This window comes from Lynx rufus, unplaced genomic scaffold (genome assembly GCF_022079265.1).
Source record: "Lynx rufus isolate CCGP_SWC_20201006 ecotype Redwood Valley unplaced genomic scaffold, mLynRuf1.p SCAF_16, whole genome shotgun sequence".
In the NCBI taxonomy this organism is placed as follows: Eukaryota; Metazoa; Chordata; class Mammalia; order Carnivora; family Felidae; genus Lynx; species Lynx rufus.
The window spans coordinates 26,217,691-26,238,277 of NW_025814830.1; the positions used below are offsets into that span (position 1 = coordinate 26,217,691).

Genomic DNA, 20,587 nt, shown 5'->3' on the forward strand with positions numbered 1-20,587 from the left:
AGACAGGAAGAGCTTCAAGAAAGCTCAGCTTCTGGTTTAAGAAGTGGGAAAGGGGAGTCCTCTGGAAAAGACAGAGTTGAAAAAAAAGTCCCATTTTTCCCATTTTCTCTTACCGCAGCCCCTGGGCAATCAATCAGTCAGAGGCAGTGGTAATGTTGGAACCAGAAGCTGAGCAGGTACCTAAACTTAGAAGGAAGGAATCCTTCTTTTTGACAGAGAACATAGGGACAAGGCTCACTGTTCTTTTTCTCTATGTATCTCGTGGCCACTTAGCCCCAGAAGCAGACATACTGTGTGAAGGGCATGGCAGAGAGGAGGAATTAAGTAACAGCTTGCCAATCAAAAGACCAAGAAATGAAGTTTCTGTGAGCCAGTTAGCGCCTGAGAGGTCACAGAGTAAAGAGCTAGTGAAAGTGATGCCAGAATATTTTGTACAAACTCCTTTACTCACCCTGAGCTGTGCATACATGGATCTGAGGCCGAACAACTTTAAGATCTGAACTACATGGTAGAGACCACTGCATCATCCCCAAACTGGCACCTGTATGGCACTCACATGACAGAGACAAAAATCACACTGCAAAGGCTTTGAAACTTGACTGACCCAGGACCAATAGCTCAGAGGAAGTGGGTAGGAACTTACAACCTGAATAAAATCTGGTGGACTGCCTGATAAACAAATAAATAACATTCTCCATATGATTTAATAAAAGCAAGAGTATCCTAACATAATATTCAAAAAGTCCAGGATACAATTCAAAATTAACCTGCATACAAATAACAAGAAAAATCTGATCATCTGAAAAGGGAAAAGGTAGTCGGCAAATACTAATCTAAAGATGACACAGATGCTGGAATTATCAGATGTAGATTTTAAGTGATCTATTTAACCATGCTCCAAACAGTAGGAATGAATATTCTAAAAGAAAGAAAGACAAAAAGCAAGCAAGCAAGAAAGAAACAGAGAAAGAAAGAAAGAAAGAAAGAAAGAGAGAAAGAAAGAGAGAAAGAAAGAAAGAAAGAGAGAAAGAAAGAGAGAAAGAAAGAGAGAAAGGAAAAAGAACAGAAAGTTTCAGCAGATAAATAGAAGGAATAAAGGATTTTTAAAGAACAGAATATAAATATTAGAACTAAAAAACACATTAACCGAAATAAAACATTTTCTTTTTGGGTTGAGAGCAGAATGGAGATGAGAGAAGAAAGAGTTAGTGAACTTAAAGGTAGATCAAAAGAAATACTGAATCTAAATAATAGAAAGGAAAAAGTTTGGGGAAAAAATAATGACAGAGTTGCAGAAACCTGTGGGACAATATCAAAAGGTCTAGCATTCATGTCATTAGAATCCCATAAGATGATAAAGACTGTGACACAAAATACAAATTTAAATGAAACTAAAATAAAGAAATTATAGCTGAAAACTCCTCAAATTTGGTGAGAAACATAAATGAACAGATTTAAGAAGCTTGGCAAACTCCAAACTAAAAAAAAAAAAAAAAATGAAGAAAAAGAAGAAGGAGGAGGAGGAGGAGACAGGAGAAGGAGAGGAAGAAGAAAAGGAAAAACACCCACGTTTGGATATGTCATAATCAAAATGCTGCAGAGTAATGGCAATGGAAGCAGCCAGAGGAAAAACAGGGATTGCATATAAAGGAACAATTATTTAACGGAATACAGAGTTCTCATCTGACACCATGGAAACCAAAAGATGGTGGAACAACATATTTAAATTGCTGAAAAAAAATTGTCAACCTCATAGTTTTATATGCAGTGGTATTCTTTAGAAATAAAGAAGAAAGAATGAAATTCTGAGGGGAAGGAAAACCAAGAAAATTCATCTTCAGCAGATCTGAAGGAAGTTCTTCAGAATAAAAGAAATTGATCCCATAGGGAAATAAGAAATACCAGGAATGAAAGAAGAACAACACAAGTGGTAAATATCTGGGTAAAAGGAATATATTATGCTTTTCCTCGTAAGTTCTTTAAAATACATATGACAGTTGAAAGCAAAAATTATAGCTTTCTCTGATGGGACTTTTGATGTTTCAATAGATGCATTAGTTCAGTGCAACTATGCACTGAGCTAATACAACTTAAATGAAAGAAGACAAAGTGTTTTATGCAGTGGTAAGGCTTATACATTCCACTTAAGGTAGGAAAATATTAATTCTAAGTAGTCTATAAGAAGTGAAGTATGTATATTTTAACCCCTTAAGCAACCACTAAAAACTATGCAAAGATATGGTTATAAACTGAATAAAACAAATTAAAGTGGAATACTAAAAATACATAAATAATTGAAAGAAGTAAAGAAAGGGAAAATAGAGAAATGGAAATAGAGGAAACAAACATAAAACAAATAATACAATGATAGAGCTAAATCTAAACATATCAACAATTACATTAAATGTAAGCAGTCTAAATGCACAAAGTAAAAAGGATAGATTGCCAGAATGGATCAAAGAAAAGCAAGACCCAACTATATGCTGTCTATAAGAAAGTTACTTTAAAAATAATGAGATAGCTAGGTTATAAGTAAAGTGATAGAAAAAGAAATGCTGTGCAAAAACTAATCAAAGTAAATCTGTAGGGTCTAATTAATGTTAGGCAAAGAAGATGTTATGGCAATAAAAAATACCAGGGATAAAAAGGGACATTATAAATGATAAAAACATCAACTCACCAAGAAGACTTAACAGCCCTAAATGTGGGTGCATTTAACAATAAAGACTCAAAATATATGAAGCAGAAACTTACCTAACTGAAAGGAGAAGCAGACAAACCCACAACTATATTTGGAAATTTCAACATTCCTCTATTGGGAATCAGTAAAACAAGTATACAGAAAAATCAACTAGTATATAGAAGAACCAAATAACACTGTCAACAAACCAGAATAAATTTATATTTATAGAACATTACATCAAACAGCAAACACACAAGCATCTAGACTATTATAACAGACTGTTATAAAACAGACCTTAACAAATTTAAAAGATTTGAAATCACATAAATTATTTTCTCTGATTATAATAGAATTAAAATAGAAATAAATAATGGAATGATAACTGGAATTGTCCCAACACATGAAAGTTAAATAATACATTTCTAAATAACATATGGATGAATAACAAAAGGAATTGGAAAGTATTTTCTAAACAAAGAAAATGCAACATACTGAAATCTGTGGGAAACAGTTAATGAAAGATTTAGAGTACAATTAATGGTTAACTGTTTGTATTAGGAAATAAGAAAAATCTCAGATCAACAGTCCATGCTTCCCCCCTATGAAACTTTTAAAAAAGGAGAAAAATAAACCCAAAGCAAGCAGAAGAAAGGAAAAAAAACAGCAGAAGTTACTGACATTTAAAATGGTAAACCAGGGCACCTAGCTGGCTTAGTCAGTTAAGTTTCCAACTTCGGCTCAGGTCATGATCCCACAGTTCCTGGGTTCAATCCCTGCATCGGTCTCTGTGCTGACAGCTCAGAGCCTGGAGCCTCCTTCAGATTCTGTGTCTCCCTCTCTCTCTCTGCCCCTCCCCCACTCACACTCTGTCTCTGTTTCTCTCTCTCTCTCTCTCAAAACTAAATAAACATTAAAAAAATAAAAATAAAATAAAATGATAAGCCAATAGAAAAAAGTCAATAAAAACAAAAGTGGGTTCTTTGAAAAGATCTATAAATTTGATAAATCTTTAAGAAGATTGGCAAAGAAAAAAGGGAGAAGACACAAATTTTCAATATCAGAAATGAAAGGTGGACTCTCACTACAGAACCACAGACATTAAAGAGCAAAGGAAAGGATACTTCCAGATTCATTTATGAGGCTAGCATTACCCTCATACCAAAACCAGACAAACAGTAAAAGAAAAGAAAATCATAAACCAATATACCTCATGAACATAGGAAAAATCCTTAACCAAATACTAGCAAATAAAATCCAGCAATACATAAAGAGAATAATGCACCATGACAAATGGGGTTAATCCCAGGAATGTAAAGCTAGTTTAACATATGAAAATAATGTAATGAAATTCACCATGCTAATAGACTAAAGAACAAAAAACACATAAACATATAAAATTATTCAGAAAAGCAGAAAGGTTAAGAGTCATTTCAAGTAAAAACTCCCATCAAACTTGGAATAGAAACATCCATAATATGATAAAGAGGGTCAAACACACACACGCACACGCACACACACACACACTACTGACAATATAATGGACAAAGACTTTTCCTAAGATGAAGAACAGACAAGGACGTCAACTCTCACCACTCCTATTCAAATTATACTGAAGGTCCTAATCATGCAATAAGTCAAGCAAAATGAATAAAAGTCATATGGATTGGAAAAGAAGAAATTAAACTCTTCCTATTCACAGGCAACAGTTCCATGTATTTAAAAACAACAACAACAACAAGGCAATAAATCTAGGAGAAAGTTCTCTGAAATAATAAAGCAGTTTAGCAAAAATAAGAGACAAATTTACCCCAAAAATCAAATTTCTAGACATTATCAATCAAAAACAGGAAGCTGAAATCAATACAGTTGAAAATAGCTCCAAAATATGACATACTCAAGTGTACATCTGCATGTGCAAACTCTGTATGCCAAAACTACAAAAATGCTGGTGAAATACATCAAAGAACCTCAAAGTAAATGCAGAGACAGGCCATATAAGTGGATTGGAACACTCAGTGTAGTTGAGGTGTGAATTGTCACCAAACTGATCTGTATATCTGATATTATTCCAATCAATTACTTGTTAGGATTTGGGGGTAATATATGTAGATATATAGATATGGATATCTATTTATTATATATATACACATACAGATTCTAAAGTTTACAAGAAAAGGCAAGGCAAATACACTAGCCAAACATTTTTTTTTTAAATAATTTTGAGGAGAGGATTCAGACCATCCAATTTTAAGACCACCATAAAGCTATGGTAAGCAATACTGTGTAGAACTGGTAAAGGCACAGGAAAATGACAATACAATGGTTATAAAGAAGCCCACACAAAGTGGCCAATTGGTTTTAAACAAAGACAGAAAGACAATTCAATGGAGGAAGGATTAGACTTTCCACAAATGGCGTTGCAACAATTGGACATTCAATTACTAAAAATTGATGTTAACCTAAACCTCACGTCTTATACAAAAGTAGATAAGGGTGGCTGAAGTTTGGTAAGAAAATACTATGGCATTTTGCTTACCAAATCCAATACCTTCTCATGATAAAAATTCTCAGAAAACTAGAACTACAGAGAACTCCCTCAACACAACAAATGGCATTTTATGACAGAACCCACAGCTGAAATCATAATCATGAAGACTTCCCTTCTAGGATGAGGATAAGGAACAAGGCAAGGATGTCTTACCACTTCTATTCAACATGGTGCTGGAGGTTCTAGTCAGAACAATTAAGCAAAACAAAAAAAATGTACATTTAAAATCCAGATTGGAAAGGAGGAAGTAAAAGTCTCTATTTACAGATGGGTGTTAAAAATCCACAAAAAAAATCATTAACACTAATGTGTGAGTTCAGCAAGATACAGGATATCAGATGAATATTTTTAAAAAATCAAGTGTATTTCAATACACCAGTGATGAACAATGTGAAAATAGAATCAAGAAGATACTTCCAGGGGCATCTGGGTGGCTCACTCGGTTGAGCGTCCGACTTCGGCTCAGGTCATGATCTCGCAGTTTGTGGGTTCGAGCCCCGGGTCGGGCTCTGTACTGACAGCTCGGAGCCTGGAGCCTGCTTTGGATTCTGTCTGTCTGTCTCTGTCTCTCTCTGTCTCTGTCTCTCTCTCTCACTGTCCCTCCCCTGCTCATGCTCTGTCTCTCAAAAATTAATAAACATTAAAAAAATTTAAAAAAAGAAGACAATTCCATTTATAATAGCATCAATGAGAGTAAAGTGCTCACAAATAAATTTAACAAAAGAAATGCGAGACTCATACACTGAAAACTATAAAATATTGTTGAAAGGAATTAAAGAAGATCTAAGTAAGTGGAAAGACATTCCATAATCACAGAGTGGTAGATGTAATTTTTTTAAGATGTCAGCACTCCCAAATTGATCTACAGATTCAGCACAATCCCTGTCAAAATCTCAGATCATTTCTTTGCAGAAATTGACACGCTGAGCCTAAAATTTATATAAAAATGCAAGGGATTCAGAAAAGACAAACTGGAGGACTCACATTTCCTGATTTCAAAACTTGCTACAAAGCTACAGGAATCATCATGACTCTGTACTGGCATAAGGACAGGCATACAGATAAATGGAATAGACAGAAGAGTACAGAAATAAACCCATTAATCTCAGAAACATTATACTTATATGGTTCCATTGATAGGACATTCTGAAAAAGGCAGAAGTATAGGGATGGAAAACAGATCAGTGGCTGCCAAGGGTCGGGGGAGGATGTGACTGCAAAGTATCATTGCAAAGGGGCTTCTGGGGGGAAGGGAGGGTGACAGAATTCCAGTTGTGGTGGTAGTCACATGATTGTATGAATGTGTTGTCAAACTATACACACACACACAAACACACACGCATTTTTAAAAAGCACACCAAAAAATGAAGAAATAAAGTGAATGATACAGGATCAATAATCCAAGACTTCAGAAGATGCCAACGTGTTATCATCCCTGCTTAAGAAGATTTGTGATCTAGCTAAAAGGACAGAATTAGCAAATTCGGGAGAGCTATCACTAAAAATAACACTAATTCCTGTCATTTGTCAAGCATTTATCCTGTGCCAGGACCTCTACCGATGCCTTCCACCAGCTAATCCTGCCCACGCTATTATGAGGTAGAGAGAGAAACAGTGTCAAAGCCAAGGCTGACTGGCTACAACGGCCAGGCTACCTGGCACATAAAATCAGAACAATGGTAGATCCATTTCCTTCTCTTTGGGGTCTCTGTCAGAAATCAGAGTTCCAGGAGCACAGTGGCAGGCCATTTGTCACAACTGGTTTGTTGCGTATGAAGATGTAAGGCTGTTTTTGTAATGTGTATTCCTCATCATGACAACAACACCATCCCAGCAAGAACTTAAGTGATGGTTCATAGGTGCCCATCATTTCTTGCAGCCATGTGGTACCTGACACCAAATGGCTCCTGCTCTAAATAAAAATCTCTGGCAACTTCTCCCCATAAGGAAATGAGAGGTAATTATCTAGTCTGAAAAATTAGATTGGGTCAATCAGAAAGGTAATTAAGGCACAAGGACTGCAGAAACCTCCCTATCAAGGAGAAATACTGTCAATATGTTAGAAGCTGGAGACTACTGATGTTACTAAACCCTGAATTCGTCTTGTTTTAATACTTAGCTGGGACTCAAAGTGTGTCTCATCCCACATAGCAGGAAACTTGGCTACCATCTCCCAAGTTTTATTTCTTACTGTCTCAGCCGCCAAGGGGGTGAAGACTTTTCTAGTTCTACATTTTCTGGAGAAGAAGGCGTATTGGCTCCTTTGTCATTCGTGACCATGCTTAGACCAGCCAAGTGTGATCAGTGAGACAGACACTGCTGTGAAATAGGGTGGGAGCGGAGCAGAAAAGACAAAACACTGTTTCCAATCCAAAGAAAGCCCTTTTGGATCAACTCCAAGGCTTTCTCTCTCCTCTGAGCAATATCATAAAAGCTAACATTTACCAAATATTTATTATGTGCTAAGCACTTTACACCTCTTTCATTCAATGCTCAGTGAGGTAAGCGCTGTTATACCCATTCGTAATTGAGAAAATCGAGGCACACAGGAGGTTATGTAACTTGCCCAAGATCACAGCTTTAGCCCTAGTGGTAGAACCTGGGCTGTGACCACAGTGCATTAGTGCTAATTTTTGAAATATGAACTCTCTGATCAACTCTTTTGGTAATAGCAAGTCTCCAAGGGTATTTATCATTTCACACTTATTCCCATCTCCCCAGCTAGACTGAGGGTGGAAGCCAGGTCTTTTCACTCTCTCTCTCTATCCCACATCTTCGCCTCGGACATGCCCTGCAATCAAGACCCAAGAGTGCCAGGGCCCCAGGTGACATGCGATCAGAGTGCCTGCCAACAAAGGAACAGATGGGTCTGCTAAATGGTGAAATCAAGTCCCTGCCACTGTAATGGCAATAAGCATTCCACATAAAATAATTACTTCCAGTTTGCTTGGCAGGTTGGACAGAGTCCGAGGGAAGGTTAATTTATCTTTCACAGCTTTGAGCCTTCAAGCTGTGGTTTCCCAAGTGAAAAGGGCCTCTCCTCAATGATTCTTTGCAAGATCCATTTAGTCATGACAGAATTACCTCCTCATCACTGAGTGGCAAAGTCTATTTGGAGCCTACTTGTCAGCGAGGGACCAGAATGGAGGGAATTGTTTAAGTCACATGGAGATTCAAGTCTATAGCAAAGGTCTATGGGACAGCAGGTAGAATACTGAAATAGCTTTCAGATCGAGATACCAGTGACCTGAACCGTGTAAAAGTTGTACAGTGATTTTCTCATCTAAGAAACGGGTATAATCGTACATGGGCCAATCTATTTAAGGAATAGAAGGAATATTCAGTGAGATTAAGGTTGCTAAATCAAATTTAGAATGGCTAAAGGTGCTTAAAAACTTCCAGGAAGAGAATCCAGGCATTGATGGAGCCTTTAATCTAAGCTGAAATGGCAGAGCTTCTGGTCTTTCCTGCTGGTCAGTGCTTCTCAGCTTCTTCCTCACTTCTGTTTGCTGAGGCTCTGTCTTCCTTCTGGTAGGCCCATCTGTTAAAGTACTTGCACGAGGGGGATCGAATAAGCCAACTTTTGTGTGTGTGTTCCATAACCAAATACCTAGTCCCACTGAATGGCAGAAGTCTAATCTTGGTAAGAGTTTGGTGTCAGCGTTATGACTATTTGACCCAATTCAATCCAACCTCTTTTTCAGAGAAATGTGGTTTGTTAAAAGTAATCCCTGGTGGTCAGAGCAAAGACAGGTCAAGGATTTCATCCCCAAAATGCCTTATATGGTGCCACAAAGAGACATTCATTCCTAATACAGTCTTGTCTACTTGGCCTGGGTCAGAGCTACTCCTTAGTAGGAGCAAAGATAATTTTACACACTGGGAAGAGAAAGCAGAATGTAAATGTTTTAAGACTTGTCAACAGTGGAAGGCACCCAATATTCTTTCTAAAAGAATGGAGAAAGAGTCATGATCACAAAAGTAAGAGAAGCAAAAATATTTTAGTTGAAGTGGAAAATGGCTGTAATTATCCGTTATATTTGAGGTGACGTGTTCATTTGGTCTCCCAGGTAGCCATACACCCTTTTACTGTTAACAGAAATTTGTGTATAACTCTCTTTCCTTCTAAGTCCATGGAGCTTACTGGATTTAGAATTTGTGGTCGAGAGTTATTTTATTTTAATAGTTGAAAACTGTAGCGCTGGGGCGCCTGGGTGATTCAGTCAATTAAGCATCCAATTTCAACTCAGGTTACCATCTCATAGTTTTTGAGTTCAGGCCCCGCATTGGGCAGTCCGCTCTCAGTACAGAGCCCTCTTCAGATTCTCTCTCTCCCTCTCTCTCTGCCCCTCCCTCTCTCTCTCTCTCAAAAATAAATAAATATCCGGGGCATCTGAGTGGCTCAGTGGGTTAAGTGTCTGACTTCAGCTTAGGTCATGATCTCACGGTTTGTGGGTTCAAGCCCTATGTCGGGCTCTGTGCTAACAGCTCAGAGCCTGGAGCCTGCTTTGTATTCTGTGTCTCCCTCTTTCTCTGCCCCTTGCTCTCTCTCTCTCTCTCTCTCTCTCTCTCAAAAATAAAGAAACATTTTTGAGGCACCCGGGTGGCTCAGTCACTTAAGCTCCCAACTTCGGCTCAGGTCAGGATCTCACAGTTCATGGGTTCCAACCCCACATCGGGCTCTGTGCTGACAGCTCAGAACCTGGAGCCTGTTTCAGATTCTGTGTCTCCCTCTCTCTCTGCCCCTACCTTGCTCACGCTCTGTCTCTCTCTGTCTCAAAAATAAATAAACATTTAAAAAAATTAAAAATAAATAAATAAATATTTTGTAAAAAGAAAAAGAAAATAAACATTTAAAATAATAATAGTAATAATAAAATCTTAAAAAGAAAAACGTAGTGCCACTGTTCTTTGGCCTCTCTGGTCTCAGATGGAGAAATCCATTATCATCCAATGTTTGTCTGTAAGTAAAGCCTCATTTCTTTGTGGCTTCTTTCAAGATTTTTTTTTTTTATGCGTAGTATTCAGAAGTTCATTTATGATGTGTCTTTGTGTGGCCTTGTTTATTTATCCTGCGTGGAGTTAGCTCAGTTTCTTGAATAGGTTTATGATTTTGGCCAAATTTCTAAAGTTTTCAGATATTTTCCTTCAAACATTTCAATACTTCTTTCTCTTTGCTCTCCTTCTGGGATGCCAATAACATAGATGTCAGCTCTTTTGTTATTGTACTACAGGTTTCTGAGACTTTGCTCACTTTTCTTTCAGTCTATTTTCGCTCTGTTGTTCGTTACAAAGCTGTAGTGATCGAGACAGTATGGTACTGGCACAAAAAGAGACACATAGATTAATGGAAGAGAACAGAAAACTGAGAAATGAACCCACAGCTACATGGTCAACTACTCTTTCACAAAGCAGGAAAGAATATCTAATAGAAAAAGACAGCCTCTTCAACAAATGGTGTTGGGAAAACTGGATAGCAGTATGCAAAAGAATGAATCTGGACCACTTTCTTACACCAGACACAAAAATAAACTCAAAATAGATGAAAGACCTAAATGTGAGACAGGCAACCATCAAAATCCTAGAGGAAAACACAGGCAGTATCCTCTTTGACATTGGCTGTGGCAACTTCTTACTAGATATGTCTCCTGAGGCAAGAGAAACAAAAGCAAAAATAAACTATTGGGACATCAGCAAGATAAAAAGCTTCTGCACAGTGAAAGAAACAATTGACAAAACTAAAAGGCAACCTACGGAATGGGAGAAGATGCTCGCAAATGACATATCTGGTAAAGGGTTACTACCCAAAATATATAAAGAACTTCTAAAATTCAACACCTAGAAACCAAATAATCCAGTTTAAAAAAAGGGGAGAAGACATGAAGAGACATTATTCTCTGTTATTTAAGTTGGGCAAACCGTATTGGTATATCCCCAAGTCTACTGGTTCAATCCTCTCTCATTTCTGCTCCAGCATTGAACTCATCCAGTTAATTTTTTAAAAATTTTGTTAAATGTTTATTTATTTTTGAGAGAAAGAGAGAGAATGTGTGTGAGAGAGAGCCGGGGAGGGTCAGAGAGAGAGAGAGGGAGACACAGAATCCGAAGCAGGCTCCAGGCTCTGAACTGTCAGCACAGAGCCCAAAGTGGGGCTGGAACCCATGGACCACGAGATCATGACCTAAGCCCAAGTCGGAAGCTTAACCGACTGAGCCACCCAGGTGCCCCTCATTCAGTGAATTTTTAACTTCAGTTACTTTATTTTTAAGTTTATAATGTCCACTTTGTTCTTTTTATAACTTTTCTCCCTTGCTGAGAGTTTGTACTTTTTCCTTTGTTTCAAAAGAATTCATAATCACTTGCTGAAGCATTTTTAACACAGCTGCTTGAATATCCTTGCCAGACCATTCTGATTAACCTTGGTGTTAGCATCTTTGATGGTCTTTTCTCATTCAACTTGCGATGTTCTTGTTTCTTGGTATGAGGAGTGATTTTTTTATTGTATCCTGCACATTTTGGATATAGTATGAGGCTCTGGATTCTATTGAATGTTCATTTTTTAAGCAGGAAGTCCTCCTATTTTGAAGTCATGTGAAGGCTGGGTGTATCGGCTCCATTTCCTGCTGAACTTCACTGACATCGCCTCTAAAAAGTGGAGCCAAGACTCCCATCACACCACCTTGTTGCAGACAGATGTGGTAGGCCTTCAGTCCCATCCTTAGCCCATTAACATCTTTCTTGAAAAAGTGGTGCACCGACTCAATCCAACTTATTATCTCAAAGTGGGAGTGTAAGTTCAGCTCCCTACTGATGCGATGGGGGGTGAGGGCTACAACGCAGGGGGCTGACATAGCATTTCCCGGAAGGGGTAGAAGTTCAGCTCCCTACTGGTCCCAACTCATGAAGGGCGGGAGTAAAGTGTCAGTTAGCTCCGCCCCTCACCACCTCATTCTACCGGTTGATGCCAGTGGGGGGCGGGGAGGGTGGCAGCTCAGAAGACAGGTGGAGAAAGCAGAGTGTTGAGTAGCCCTGCTTCACACTGCCTCATTCAGTCTCCTTGCCGTGAGGTTGGAGGGGAAAGCTCAGCTCTCCGTTAAACCCCCTGACCTCCAGAAGCAGGGAAAGTGGAGCACAGACTGGCTCCAACTTACATTGCCTTATTGAGCCTCAAGGTTGCTAGATTTTGGGGCGGAGATCCAGTTCGCCATTGGACTTGGTCAAATACTGTAATTTGATCCCTCCCCACCAGTGCTCTGTTCAAGAAAAGGCTGAAATCAATCCGAGATAACTAAGTGTTGGGACTTTGTGGGGACAATTGGGAAATATAGGGTTATTAAGAGAGCCTCTCTCTTTGTGCTGGACTTGAGGTTGGTGGGAGTAGACCTGGAAACTATGGAGACTGCTACCTAACGATTTAAGGAGAGTTTAAGCCTCTTGTGTCTTCCCTATACAGTAAACACAGTGGTTAGGTACCTATACCTGATTTCAAAATGTAGCTCAATTATGAGACTTTGATCACAACATTTTTACTAAGTAAAATGGAAATAATAAAAGTATATCCCCTACAGGGTTATTTCAAACATTTAATGAAGTAATGCACGTAAAGTAGTTCAACCAATGTTTGGCATGTTGTGAGTTCTCGCTAAATGGAAACAGTGATGAATAACTGACAATGGTTGTTCATGGCAAGCCAATGTCTTCTCCTTTCCTTTTATCTTTCATAGGACTGAGCTCATGGTAAGTGCTTAATAAATATACCAGCACCAACCAATGTATCAGGAATTAGCAGATTAAAACCTGCTAACTCAATTTTCTATCCCATCACAATACTTGTTTTAATGTAAAGATTAGAGCTGGCTGACCAACTGTACCCTCACCATCTGCTGTCCCCACAACATAGCAGTACTGTCTCTTCCACATCTGTCTCTCCAGGGATTCTGTATCAAAAGCAATTTCCCATGAGACTGACATCCTTATAGCTGCACAGAATAAAAACTCCTTATCCACAGTAATGTAGAGACTCTTCCCTTCCCCCTCTACTTTCCCAGTTTCCCCCTTGTCACTTTTTAAAAATAAACACAGTAGAACTTGGATTCGAGGAATAAAAGTTGTGAAGAACAGAACGTGAAAAAGTGTCAGATGACACTGGTATTAATATTGCGCTTCTGGAGTCGTGTTAGGGTTTTTAAGCTGGTTGTGTAGTGAGAAATGCAGACAGATTAATAGCACCTTGCCCTCGCCGGCACAATAAGAACCATTCTGCCAGATTGCCAGAACCTCGAACAAGGGAGCTGTAAAGTGAGTTTTATCTGAAGGCGGCCACATTCAAAGAGCTTTTCTTATTCCAAACTCTAATTGTCAACATCATCGGGAAAAAAATGGCCTGGGATTTACCACTGACTGTCTCATTCACCACAGCCTGGTTGGATCTTTTCAAGCCACTTTGGTAATAGGTATGAGTATATCTCAAATGATATTTTTATTTGTAACACTGATCCTCGAGATATCGTGGAATTTCTTTTTCTCCTAAACTACCCTGCCACTAATCTGTTTGTGGCAGTACTTAGTCCCATTTTTACTTCTCTCTATCATGCCTTTATGATCCCAAGAGTGGTATTCTCAGCAGAGGGTGATTCAGCCACTCCCCAGGGGGACATTTGGCAGTAACAAGAAATGTTATCGACTATCACAACCTGAAGGAGAGTGAAGAGGTGCTGGCCAGTGCTATTGGCATCTAGTGGATAAAGGCCAGGGATGTTGCTAAACATCTTACAATATACAGGATGTTTTCTCTCCCCCAACAAAGCATCTGGCCTAAAATGTCAATAATGTCAAAGTTAGGAACCTTGATCTAGAAGCTGGAAAACAAGATCATATTTCCAAGATATCTTTGCAGCCAGAGTTCCACACATGCTCAGTTGGAAAGCAGAAGTGAGATCCATGAGACCACAGCTGTAACGTCCTTCAGCAAACTCACTGGCAGTGGTGTTTCATTCTTCTGTGGAGTGGTTCTAGGTCTACCCTCTGACCCCTAGATCCCGAGTGGCAAGTGTTAGCAGCATCAAGGTTCCCACTGGAAGTATCCGATGGCTTATTTGCTCCTACTTGCATAGCATTCAATTTTGTTTCTCTGGCCCTCCTAGACATTCTTGTAAGTGACTTAATGGCCTATAATAAATCCTTTTCTGCTTAAACTAGTTAGAGTGCATTATTTGGTCTGCAATTAAGGATCCTAAGTAATACAGTAAGTGATTATAGGCAATCAATCTTCAAGAAGATGGGAATGTGAGATTGATTATAGTTTGAAATCAGTGCAGATTTAGTTAGCATTAGAAGGTGGAACTCGTGTAGGCATTGGAGGACCAAGTGGCTGCTGCTATATGGGAAGTGGATCGGTATGGTGGATTAAAGATGGTCACAGATTTTTTTGTCACTCATCCATCTGTTCCTTCCCTTTCCCTTGAACATAGGCCATCCCTATTATTTGATTCAGTGAGTAGAGAAAGACAAAATTAATCCTTGTAACTAACTTCAGAGGCAGGGCTTTAGATCTGCAGTATCTGCTTTTATCACTTAGAATACTCCCTTTTGGGATTTAGCTGCCATGCTGTGGGGAAGCCCAAGCAGCCGTGAGACAGACTACTGGGGAGTAGAACCAAGGTACCCTTAGCTGATAACCCCACCCAAATTTCCAACCAACATCCAGCATCAACTACCAGCCATTTTGGTTATCTGTCTTGAATGTCCCAGGTTCTGTTGTCCCTCTGATGTTTGTCATCTTAGCAGTCACCACTAAATACAGTCAATCCACAAAACTGTGAGAGATAATGATTGGGTTATTATTTTAAGTCACTAAGTTTTGAAGTGGTTTGTTACACAGCAATAGATAACCAAAATAATTGGCTACTTCCAACTATATTGACAAGTTTAAAAAATAAAATGACAAGTTGAGGATTTAAATTCTCTACTCAAGACATAGCCAGGGAGTCAGTTTCTATAACTAACTTGAAAGACAGTGGCTACAAAAATTAGATGCCGAGTCCAATTCTGTGGGATGCCCAAAATTCAACATAGATGGAATAAACAACCTGATTGGATCTCTTGTGTACAAGTTAGAGCACTGATTTGGAAAGAATAAGATGTTGAGAATAGAAATGGTTACATTTGAGAGAATTTGAATGATTCTGAGGACATCTAACCTCCCAAATCTGCCAACAGAAATTTATTGCCAGTGGAAGGAGCCCCTCTTTCTCTATCTGATGACGCTGGTCCTGTCCAGTAGAACAACCAAGAAAGACATCATCTAAGGTAGATATCATCACAGAAATACCAATTATTCCCCTGCCTGAATATACTACTTCTCAGAGGCTCCAAGCCTACAACTAGAGTCAGGGGCATCAACAAGCCCTTGGGGCATCAGTTACAGAATAACTGATAAAAGAGGGGGCACACTCAAAGAACTAAGAGATTTTGCAGCTGAATTTAGTGATATGAGTTTATTTACCAGAATGGGTTCACAACTCTCTTTTCCAGTTATTATGGCATGTGGCACCATGAGCAGCAAAGTCTCCCATGACACCCGGTATGAGGTGGTGAAGAAAGTCCTTCATGGGAACCAGTGCACGTGCCTAAAGTTTTTGGAGATGGTGGAGTTTCAGATCATCTTGAAGAACAATGATGCTCAGAAGGACAAATGCTTCTGGAGCACTGTCAGGCTTAAGTCCACTCCCCACCCCAAGTTCACCATCTGTGTTTTGGGGGACCAGCAGCACCGTGATGAAGCCAAGCCTGTGGATGTTCCCCACATGGAGACTGAAGAAACTCAACAAGAATCAAAAAAAATTAGTTAAGAAGCTGGCCAAGAAGTATGATGCCCTTCTGGCTTCAGGATCTCTGATTAAGGAGCTCCCACAAATCCTGGGCCCAGGCCTGGCAAGGTCCCTTCCTTGCTGACCCACAATGAGGACATGGTGGCCAAAGTGGATGAAGTGAAGTCCATGATCAAATTCCAGATGAAGAAGTTGCTGTGTCTGGCAGTGGCCGTTGGCCATGTGAAGATGACAGATGATGAGCTTGTGTACAACATCTACTTAGCTGTCAATTTCCTGGTGTCATTGCTCAAGAAGAATTGGTGGAATGTCCAGGCTTTATACATCAAGAGCAGCACCATGGGCAAGCCCCAGTTCCTGTACTAAGCCACAACTTAATAAACCCTAGTGCTACCACTATTTGTCTGCCTCTGACTAGGGAGAGAGAGGTGTTTTGTGAGCTGACATTGCATGCCATAGCACTGTGCTGATGACTGCAGTTTCTGGCGCTCAGTGATGGATAATCATTTTCTCCACACTGCAAACCAGAAAGTGCCTTCTATCTTCAAAACCGCACAGTCTTATTTAGATCTCTTGGATACTTATAACATGTAACAGTAGGGTTGTTAACCAGGACTGAAGTTTTTCTGGTAACCCTGAGAGGGACAGATATGGACTAGGATTCCAGCTTCAATTGTTCCCACTGCTTACTAGTGGAAAGAGGGGTAAGATCTTCACATTGAAGACATTTACTCAGCCCTTGGCAGCGTGCCTAACCTGTGCCTTGAAGTTGCTTCCCTTTATGCCATGGATTCTTTCCGTATGCTTTTTGTTTGGTTTTATCCCTCTAGGTTGTGAGTTTGGGCTCTTGGTCTGTAGGGATCACAAGGAATATTCCAGATGGAGATTGGGTTCCTAGATTCTTCAGATGGGAGTGGCCCACAATCCTGAGAAATTGAACTAGTGTTTGCCTATCTGACCCCCACATTGAATATACTAAGTTCAGGGTAGTAATTTACTGTGTGAGATGTTTAGGAAAACACAAGTCAAAGACACGTACGATATTGTAATCCATTGTCCCTATTTTCTAAGGGAGCTTACCAAATGGGTAAAACCAGGTTGTGGAAACTTCTAGGCCTTTTGCTCTGCAGGTAGGCTCTGCTCACTTCCTGACCTGAGGCACTTCCCTGTTGGAGTTCTTGCCTCTGGCACCAAGTACTGAAAAGCTGGTTTTTGGTGCGGTAGGAAATACCTGTGATTTAACCTTTTGACTTGAATCTTCTTGATTTAACTTTGGTAAGGTAACCAATTCATCTCTCCATCGTTTAATACAGCTGAAAGTCTATTCCAAACCATAAATTAAAATGTTGCACTTTCTCGAAACAAGCTTGAACCATGAAGAAGAATGCAAGGTTTTCACCAGAAATAAATAAATAAATAAATAAATAAATAAATAAATAAATAAATTTTTAAAAATAATAAATGAAATAAATGGGCTCACTCAGGCATCTGGGAGTGGTTCTAAATGGCTGACAGAACTCTTGACTCAGTGGTGGCCTACTGACTTTGTAAATAAAGTCAATAGTCATGTAATTCCTTAATACAATGTAAGGAGAAAAAAAAGGTAAGGAGCAAAGAATGCTGGAGTAAATTTGTTGTAATTCATCCACTCACCCACCTTTGAGAGTGTTCAAAAAACACTCCCTTACCAAAGCATTGAGAAATACTTTGATGAGAGGGATGACAGAATCTTTGAAAATCACTGTAGTGGCTGTACTCTAAGCTAGAAGTGAAAATGCAAGACGCTGCCACTGAGAAGGGCTTTCTGATCTGAGTGGTGTTGATAGGCTGGCACAAACACCAGAGGCAAAGCGAGCATGCTAGGCCACATGGTTGAAAAGACAGTCAGAATGGTTTGATCCCATAAGGGTCTCTACCCTGTGGTCTTTAAGACAGCTAACTAAAGTCCAACTTGGCCCAAGTCTTGAAAAACTCAAACGGGTGAATAGAAACTTGACTTCCATCAGCATGACAAAGGATCATCATCTGATCCAATTCTGAGAACTTGATCTCAGAATTGAGCCAGAATTCCCTGAAAAAAGGGACAACCTTAGCAACCCCCAAGCAAAGAGCTTGCAATAATAGTGTGTGTTTCAAATATCCTTCCTGGTCTTCCCCAAAGGAAACAGTGGTCCTGTGCCATTGTAACTGTGCAGTAGGAAACAGGAGATATATAGACCTTTATGGCATCATTAGACTGCATTATTCTGAGTTATCATTAATTCCTGGGACCTCGTAACACAATTGTGGACCAAGGCTGAAGGGGAGCTGATAGCAGAGTTTAGGCCTGGACCACCTAACAGTGGTTCAATGGATATATGAACCCATGTTAGTTCTTTCCCTAGTTCCTGAGTTCAGTCAAAGGGAAGCTCCTGGAGCTTTCCTCCATATACAAATAGTAAACCAAAGACAATAATAGTTCCTGTAAGAATACAAAGATTAATGCTACCAAGACTTGGAAAATCAACACTATCACAATCCCATTTTGTTTGCCTATGTAATCTGTGCAGAAGATGGATGGATCCTGGAGAATTATAGTGGCTTATTCTAAGCTTAATTAGGTTTGACCTCAATTGCAGTTAGTATTCCAGATGTAGTCTTCTTAGTGAAGCAAATCAATACAGCCTCTGGCACCTCGCATGCAGATACTGATCTGTCTAATGCATTTTTCTCTATCCCGATTAGCAGAAAATACCAGAAGTGATGATTAAGTGACCATAAGGCTGACAATTTAAAAGGAGTCCAGAGCAAGAGAAGGTTCTCCAGCTGGCCCAACTCAGCCATTTGGCTTTTGAGATACCTCAGATCCAATGATGTTTGATTTGTAATTGATCAAGTTGCTAAATGAAGCTTGCAGAAAGAAGTGTTAGGAGAATCATAGTTGCAAACCTTCAGAGATTGGTAGGAAAGTCATGTTCCTTTCTCTTTTTTAAAAACAGCTCTTTCTATGAGGTGACCGTTGGCTCAGTCAGTTAAGCATCTGACTCGTGATTTTGGCTCCGGCCATGATCTGAGAACTGTGAGATAGAGTCCCATGTTGGGCTCCATGCTGGGCATGGAATCTGTTTAGATTCTCTCTCTCCCTATCCCCCTCACTCTTTCTCTCCTTCTCTCTTTCTTAAAAAAATGGGAGGAAAATAATTAAAAAATAAAAAATAAATTAAAAAAATTTAAAAAACAGCTCTTTCTCAACATACCCGAATGCCACGAATCCATGAACACTGACATCATGAAATGGGAGTTGTCTAATCCACGGAGCCATAAATTCAGGCAAGCCCTGCATCAGTCCATCATCAAACGGATATGATATAAACAGAAATAGGTTTGAACAAATCTTTAAGATATAACTTATTTACCAGAGGCCCATACTTCCAGCATAGTTACTCCTGCCATATTGGTGTCCCAAACTTCTGAGAGTTCATATGATCAGTTGACTGAGGAGGAAAATCAAGCCTGATTTATGGTGCCAGTGAGAAATGGAATGCTATGCCATTTCAATTTCACTCAAGAATGGCCTTGGAGGACAATGGAGAAAGGGAGAATTTTCCAATATGTAGGATTTTAAGCAATTAGTCTTGTGATGCAAGGTCCAGGCGTTTGGAAGAATAAGATTAGATGATTGGTAACAAGGTTTGAATGAAGGATGAGCAACTCTAAATGGGCCCAGCATAAGGGCATAGTTGCGGGCATCTGGGTGGCTCAGTCAGTTAAGCATCCGACTCTTGATCTCTGCTCAGGTCTTCGTCTCAGGGTCATGAGTTCAAGCCCTGCATTGGGCTCCATTATGGTGTGGAGCCTCATTAAAAAGAGAGAGAGAGTCAAGAAAGAGTAGTTGGACCCATGTGAGTGCTCAGAAAAGGTAGTCATTGCATAGGAAGTTCTCAATAATCATGTTGCAAATTATACCCCTGTGGATATCTGTCAACCTCTTTCTAAACACTCTAGTGATTAGGTTCATGGACGATACGGTCATGGTGGCAAAGAAAGAGTGATACACAGGTTTAATAACAAAATTAATTCTGGCTATCATATTGCTCAGCACACCAGAGTCTTGCTTGCATTCTGCATCACTGTCTGAGGACCAAATTGCTATCTGGTAGCAACTGATTACATTGAACATGAAGGGACAGAATTTGTCCTTACTGGAATAGATACTCATTCTCTGCATGGATGTGTATTCCTCGTTTGCCACAGTCCCACCAGGCACGGACTCACTAAATACTTTGTTCAAGATCATGGTATCACATACAACACCATCTCTTCATTGTATAGCAGAAGAAATCAGGAAGTAAGTATCTAATGTTCATGGGGTTTACTTATGTTTCCATGTACCTCCTCATCCATAAATAGTTGGTCTTACAAAATGATAGAATGACAACACTACTGGAGACAACGTTTTGAGAGATCGAATAACAGTCCAATAGCCTGTAATATATGCTCTGAGCAAATAAGACACCAATATTCCTCCTAGAGTGGATTCATTCCTCT

The 20,587-nt window shown here is 39.5% G+C and overlaps 1 pseudogene; it reads left to right on the plus strand.

The window, feature by feature from the left end:
• The first annotated feature begins 15,784 nt into the window (after positions 1–15,784).
• On the plus strand, positions 15,785–16,426 carry LOC124511912 (60S ribosomal protein L10a-like; annotated as a pseudogene).
• The last annotated feature ends 4,161 nt before the right edge of the window (positions 16,427–20,587 follow it).